The following is a 6,740-nucleotide window of genomic DNA, read 5'->3' as shown; positions in this document are numbered from 1 at the left end:
ACACAATGAAAGCTGTGCTAAGAGGAAAACTCACAGCGCTGAGTGCCTGCAGAAAGAAACAGGAAAGAGCATATGTCAGCAGCTTGACAGCACACCTAAAAGCTCTAGAACAAAAAGAAGCCAATTCACCCAGGGGGAGTAGAAGGCAGGAAGTAATCAAACTCAGAGCTGAAATCAACCAAGTAGAAACAAAAAGGACCATAGAAAGATTCAACAGAACCAAAAGTTGGTTCTTTGAGAAAATCAACAAGATAGATAAACCCTTAGCCAGACTAACGAGAGGACACAGAGAGTGTGTCCAAATTAACAAAATCAGAAATGAAAAGGGAGACATTGGCAACAGAATCAGAGGAAATTCAAAGAATCATCAGATCCTACTATAAAAGCCTATATTCAACAAAACTTGAAAATCTGCAGGAAATGGACAATTTCCTAGACAGATACCAGGTACTGATGTTAAATCAGGAACAGATAAACCAGTTAAACAACCACATAACACCTAAGGAAATAGAAGCAGTCATTAAAGGTCTCCCAACCAAAAAGAGCCCAGGTCCAGACAGGTTCAGGGCAAAATTCTACCAGATCTTCCTAGAAGACCTCATACCAATACTATCCAAACTATTCCACAAAATTGAAACAGATGGAACACTACCGAATTCCTTCTATGAAGCCACAATTACTCTTATACACAAACCACACAAAGACCCAACAAAGAAAGAGAACTTCAGACCAATTTCCCTTATGAATATCGACGCAAAAATACTCAATAAAATTCTGGCAAATCGAATCCAAGAGCACATCAAAACATTCATCCACCATGATCAAGTAGGCTTCATCCCAGGTATGCAGGGATGGTTTAATATACGGAAAACCATCAACGTGATCCATTATATAAACAAATTGAAAGAACAAAACCACATGATCATTTCATTAGATGCTGAGAAAGCATATGACAAAATTCAACACCCCTTCATGATAAAAGTCCAGGAAAGAATTGGAATTCAAGGCCCATACCTAAACATAGTAAAAGCCATATACAGCAAACCAGTTGCTAACATTAAACTAAATGCAGAGAAACTTGAAGCAATCCCACTAAAATCAGGGACTAGACAAGGCTGCCCACTCTCTCCCTACTTATTCAATATAGTTCTCGTGGTCCTAGCCAGAGCAATCAGACAACAAAAGGAGATCAAAGGGATACAGATTGGAAAGGAAGAAGTCAAAATATCACTATTTGCAGATGATATGATAGTATATTTAAGTGATCCCAAAAGTTCCACCAGAGAACTACTAAACCTGATAAACACCTTCAACAAAGTGGCTGGGTGTAAAATTAACTCAAATAAATGAGTAGCCTTCCTCTACACAAAAGAGAAACAAGCCGAGAAAGAAATTAGGGAAACGACACCTTTCATAATAGTCCCAAATAATATAAAATACCTCGGTGTGACTTTAACCAAGCAAGTAAAAGATCTGTACAATAAGAACTTCAAGACACTGAAGAAAGAAATTGAAGAAGATCTCAGAACATGGAAAGATCTCCCATGCTCATGGATTGGCAGGATTAATATAGTAAAAATGGCCATTTTACCAAAAGTGATCTACAGATTCAATGCAATCCCCATCAAAATTCCAACCTAATTCTTCATAGAGTTAGACAGAACAATTTGCAAATTCATCTGGAATAACAAAAAACCCAAGATACTATCTTCAACAATAAACTATCTTCAACAATAAAAGGACTTCCAGGGGAATCACTATCCCTGAACTCAAGCAGTATTGCAGAGCAATAGTAATAAATAGTATATGGTATTGGTACAGAGACAGACAGATAGATCAGTGGAATAGAATTGAAGACCCAGAAATGAACCCACACACCTATGATCACTTAATTTTTGACAAAGGAGCCAAAACCATCCAGTGGAAAAAAGATAGCATTTTCAGGAAATGGTGCTGGTTAAACTGGAGGTCAGCATGTAAAAGTACAGATCGATCCATTCTTATCACCCTGTACAAAGCTTAAGTCCTAATGGATCAAGGACCTCCACATCAAACCAGGTACACTCAAACTAATAGAAGAAAAAAGTGGTGAAGAATCTCGAACACATCAGCACTGCAGAAAATTTCCTGAACAAAACACCAATGGCTTATGCTCTAAGATTAAGAATCGACAAATGGGATCTCATAAAACTTCAAAGCTTCTGTAAGGGAAAAGACACTGTTGTTAGGACAAAATGACAACCAACAGATTGGGAAAAGATCTTTACAAATCCTACAACTGATAGAGGGCTTATATCGAAAACATACAAAGAACTCACAAATTTAGACTGCCGGGAGACAAATAATCCTATTAAAAATGGGGTTCAGAGCTAAACAAAGAAGTCACAGCTGAGGAATGACGAATGGCTGAGAAACACCTAAGGAAATATTTAGTCATAAGGGAAATGCAAATCCAAACAACCCTGAGATTTCACCTCACACCAGTAAGAATGGCTAAGATCAAAAACTCAGGTGACAGCAAATGCTGGCAAGGATGTGGAGAAAGAAGAACACTCCTCCATTGTTCGTGGGATTGCAGACTGGTGCAACCATTCTGGAAATCAGTCTGGAGGTTCCTCAGAAAATTGGACATTGAACTACCTGAGGATCCAGCTATACCTCTCTTGGGCATAGACCCAAAAGATGCCCCAACATATAAAAAAGACACGTGCTCCACTATGTTCATAGCAGCCTTATTTATAATAGCCAGAAGCTGGAAAGAACCCAGATGCCGTTCAACAGAGGAATGGATACAGAAAATGTGGTACATCTACACAATGAAATACTACTCAGCTATCAAAAACAATGACTTTATGAACCCAATCTCAGAAAAACACACATGGTATGCACTCATTGATAAGTGGATATTAGCCCAAATGCTCGAATTACCCTAAATGCTCAGAACACATAAAACTCAAGAAGGTTGACCAAAATGAGAATGCTTAACTCCTTCTTTAAAAGGGGGAACAAGAATACCCTTGGCAGGGAATAGGGAGGCAAAGTTTAGAACAGAGGCTGAAGGAACACCCATTCAGTGCCTGCCCCACATGTCGCCCAAACTAGCCACCAAACTAGGTAAGATGGATGAAGCAAAGAAGTGCAGGCTGTCAGGAACCAGATGTAGATCTCTCCTGAGAGACACAGCCAGAATATGGCAAATATATAGGTGAAAGCCAGCAGCAAACCACTGAACTGAGAACAGGACCCCAGTTGAAGGATTCAGAGAAAAGACTGAAAGAGCTTGAAGGGGCTTGAGATCCCATATGAACAACAATGACAACCAACCAGAGCTTCCAGGGTCTAAGCCACTACCCAAAGACTATACATGGACTGACCTTGGGCTCCAACCTCATAAGTAGCAATGAATAGCCTAGTAAGGGCACCAGTGGAAAGGGAAGCCCTTGGTCCTGCCAGGACTGAACCCCCAGTGAAAGTGATTGTTGGGGGGAAGGCGGTAATGAGGGGAGGATGCAGAGGGGAACACACATAGAGAAGGGGAGGGGTAGGTGTTAGGGGAATGTTGGCCTGCAAACTGGGAAAGGGAATAACAATTGAAATGTAAATAAGAAATACCCAATTTATTAAAGATGGAGGAAAAAAAAACTTTCACTTTGAATACTATGAACTTCAGGGTTCTTCAATACCTGCTCAACAGACATCTTTAAAATTTCTCCATACAAATAACGCTCTTAATTTTTCATTTTTTAATTTATTTTTTACTTATTCATTTTACATCCTGATCACTGTCCTCCTCCTGGTTACCTCTCCCACAAAAATCTCTCATTCTCCCCCTTATTCTCTGAGCAGGTGGAGGTCTCCCTGTATCCCCCTACTCTGTCACTTCAGTTCTCTGCAAGGCTAGGCACTTCCTCTTCCACTGAGGCCAGATAAGGCAGCCCAGCTAGAAGAACCTATCCTACATGCAGGCAACAGCTTTTGGGATAACTCCCACTGTAGGTTTTAGGGACTCACATGAAGACCAAGCTGGACATCTGCTACATATAGATCAGGGAGGTCTAGTTTCTATTTTTGGTTATATTTCCAATTTTAGGTCTTGCACAGTTTTATTTGATTCCTTAACCCATTTAATTGCATTTTCCTGTATATCTTTAAGGGATTTATTTGATTGTATTTTTCTGTATTTTCTTAAGGGATCTATTCATTTTCTCTTTAAAGGCCCCTAGATCTTTATATGATTGGATTTAAGGTCATTTTATTGTGCCTAAGTTGTGTTAGGATATCCAGGGCTTGCTGTAATAGGATACCTGTGCTCTGAAGTTGCCACATGCCCTGGCGTTTGTTTACTTTGTTCTCTTGGGGACCTTTAGCTATCTAACTAGCTCTGGCTTTGGTCCCTGGATGTTCCTGTTGTGATGGTATTGGAAGTGGGGTTAATGTCAAAGGTCCTGGTGTGGCAGGCCTCTGATGGGTATACCAGGGTTGTAATGGTTCCATATCTGCATGGTTCAGGATCTGCATGTCTGTAGAAGGTGATCAAGGAGATGAAGGGAGAATGGAGGTTAGCATGGGCTGGCAGGCTGCTCCAGACAGCTTGGTGCATTCAGAGGACTCAGCAAAAAGGGAAGATGAGTAGGGGAGGGGAAGCTTACCTGTGTCCTTCAGGCACAGATGATCTGCTGAAGGTGGACAGAGCACAAATACCATTCTTAATTAAACATATATTTTAAAGTAATTAAACAAGCCTCCATTAATCTGGCATTTACAAGGGAATTCATATTTCTGGAAATTTTTCTATGTGAATTATCAGCTTTAAAGTTTTTATTTGGGGCAGGAGAGACTGGTCAGCAGTTCTTTAATAAGTTACTCCTTCAGAGGCTTTGATTCGTAGCAAGTATATGGCAGCTCACAACAACTGTAAATCCAGTACCAAGGAATTCAATTCCCTCTTTGAGTTGCCACAATGATCACTCATGCATGTGGTACATAGACATACATGTAGGCAAAATACTCATACACAGAAAAATAAAATAATAATACAAAATCTCACTCTTGGCTTATTATTCAGGAATTCAAATCTAAGGGGAACACTAAAAACAAATAAACAACAAACAAAAATAGCAATGAAGAATATAAAACATTGCACTACTGATCTGTAGTTTTTAAGCAGCTAAATATAATGGAAAACTACCTTTCGCTTTTGAGAGTTGCTCCAATCATCTAACAAGGTTCCATCTAGGATCAGAGACTTCGACCTTGATTCCCCATATGAACAACAATGCCAACCAACCAGAGCTTCCAGGGACTAAGCCCCTCCCCAAAGACTATACATGGACTGACCCTGGGCTCCAACCTCATAGGTAGCAATGAATAGCCTCGTAAGAGGACCATGGATGATTTGTTTCACTGTAAATATTAAATACATTATTGTTAAATAATGAGGTTTATTTGATCCATTAAAATCATAGGTTGAGAAATGTCTATACATACTTTACAAGGAAATCATATATGTTGGTTGAAATCTACAATCTCAGCATTGGGAAGTGGAAACAGACGATGAGAAAATAAAGTTACAATTGGACTGAAGGAGGAGTCAGAGGCCAGCCTGGGCTATGGAGACTCTGTCTCAAAGAACTAATAAAGAAAATAATGTACAGCTAAATACTTTGTACGTTTTTCAATGTGTAATTTTGTAATTGTAACTGGGGAAATCCATTAGCACATAGTAAACACATCTGCCAATGAAACATTCTCATCTTCATTTTGGAAATTAAAAACATAATGAATTTAGTGCAGGGCTCTTCTGTAGGGCTCAATTAATTCAACTATTGATGGCATGGCCACGTAGAAGGAATTTAAACAAGGACAAGATCTTTATCATAGCTATTCTAAAACTCTGACTCATGAGCAACTGTTAGGAATAGTTGGCTTCAAAAGTGAATGAATTGAGATTGGTTACATGAAGAAATGTACAGATATGAAATTTTTATAGAAGGTCGTGAATATGTTTCTTCTTGTTTTCATATCACATATATTCTAATCTGAATCTTGTTTAAATTAACATGTTCCTACTCTTCACATTACAATAAAATAGGCTGAAACGTGTTCTATTTCTGTGTTTAATATTTTCATTTCCTTCTATTCTACTTTTCTTTTTGTAAATTAGAGTTTATGGTCAGAACTCTTGGTCAAAGATTAGAATTGCAAATAAGGTCTTCTTGCTTTCTTGCACTGCAGCAAAAGAACAGGAGCTGCCAGTGTCTGAAAAGTTAATTAGACAAAACAGACAATTAATTACATCTTATTAACGTGTAAAAGGCCTGTGACAAATTGGCCTAATTGCATGCTCTTATATATCCGAAGAGGTCAGGCTACTTTAAAAAGTACGTCATTAATGGAAGACAAATGTATCTTCATATGCTTGATAAGAATATTATAAACTGAATTATTTATGACTCTATTGGAATACTTAATAATTTTAAGCTTTAAATTAAACTGCTCATTAAACAAGAGAGCTAGCACCAAGTTCTTAAAATAGGACATAAAAGCTTACTGCAGAGTAAGATAAATTTGGAGGTCTCACTTTCCCTCAGAATGTCTCTATATGTCTATTTTTTTAAATGCCTAAGCCTCAAAGATGTGCAATTTATCTTCATGTGCCCTCAATCAAAGAGAGTCCTTCTACTGAAGGCATTCACCCAAAGGAATAGGTTCATTTTTAAAAGCCCTCAGTTACTCAGACT

The sequence above is a fragment of the Rattus norvegicus genome, chromosome 2 (assembly GCF_036323735.1).
Source record: "Rattus norvegicus strain BN/NHsdMcwi chromosome 2, GRCr8, whole genome shotgun sequence".
Taxonomy (NCBI): Eukaryota; Metazoa; Chordata; class Mammalia; order Rodentia; family Muridae; genus Rattus; species Rattus norvegicus.
The sequence above is the reverse complement of the archived record's forward strand: the minus strand, read 5'-3'. Positions refer to the sequence as shown.